The sequence below is a fragment of the Corvus brachyrhynchos genome, unplaced genomic scaffold, assembly GCF_000691975.1.
Source record: "Corvus brachyrhynchos isolate BGI_N302 unplaced genomic scaffold, ASM69197v1 scaffold303, whole genome shotgun sequence".
Taxonomy (NCBI): Eukaryota; Metazoa; Chordata; class Aves; order Passeriformes; family Corvidae; genus Corvus; species Corvus brachyrhynchos.
The window spans coordinates 164,888-165,594 of NW_008237429.1; the positions used below are offsets into that span (position 1 = coordinate 164,888).

General features: G+C 63.2%; 1 protein-coding gene across 1 annotated transcript in view; it reads left to right on the top strand.

Moving 5' to 3' along the window:
* Window positions 1-707, top strand: part of LOC108445941 — a 10,901-nt gene that overhangs the window by 988 nt on the left and 9,206 nt on the right. The gene's annotated exons all lie outside the window — the stretch shown is intronic.

Below are 707 nucleotides of genomic sequence, written 5' to 3' on the forward strand. Positions count from 1 at the left end.
AACCCCGCGCCTCCCGGCCCCCAACCCCCCCGGCCCCCAATCCCGGCGTGGGAAAAGTGGGAAAACTCCCGGGGAACGATGAGGGAGCCCTTGGGGGCTGCAGCTCCTGGGGGGAAACGCGGTGGTCGAGGGATGGATCCCATCGGGAGAGGGAGGGATGGATCCCATCGGGAGAGGGAGGGATGGATCCCATCGGGAGAGGGAGGGATGGATCCCATCGGGAGAGGGAGGGATGGATCCCATCGGGAGAGGGAGGGATGGATCCCATCGGGAGAGGGAGGGATGGATCCCATCGGGAGAGGGAGGGATGGATCCCATCGGGAGAGGGAGGGATGGATCCCATCGGGAGAGGGAGGGATGGATCCCATCGGGAGAGGGAGGGATGGATCCCGGGAAAATGAGGAAAAGGAGCTGCCCGAGCTGCTCCGGGAGGATCCCGAGGGGATTTTGGAAGCCTCTCCCAGCCCCTTTTTGCTCTCAGCATCCTCCCCTCCAGCCGGGTGATGCTTCACCCCCCCCCAAACCCCCCCAAAAAAAAAACTTCGCCGCGAGCACTCAGAATTCCCTCGGCTTTTAAGATCGGGCTGGAAAAGCAGGAACCAAGCCCGGGATAAGCGGGATCAGAGCTCCCAAAAAACCTCCGGGAGACGCTGGAAGCGCTTTAGGAAGAGGAGCAAAGAGGCGGCGGCTCCTCCCGGGGGGGTTTT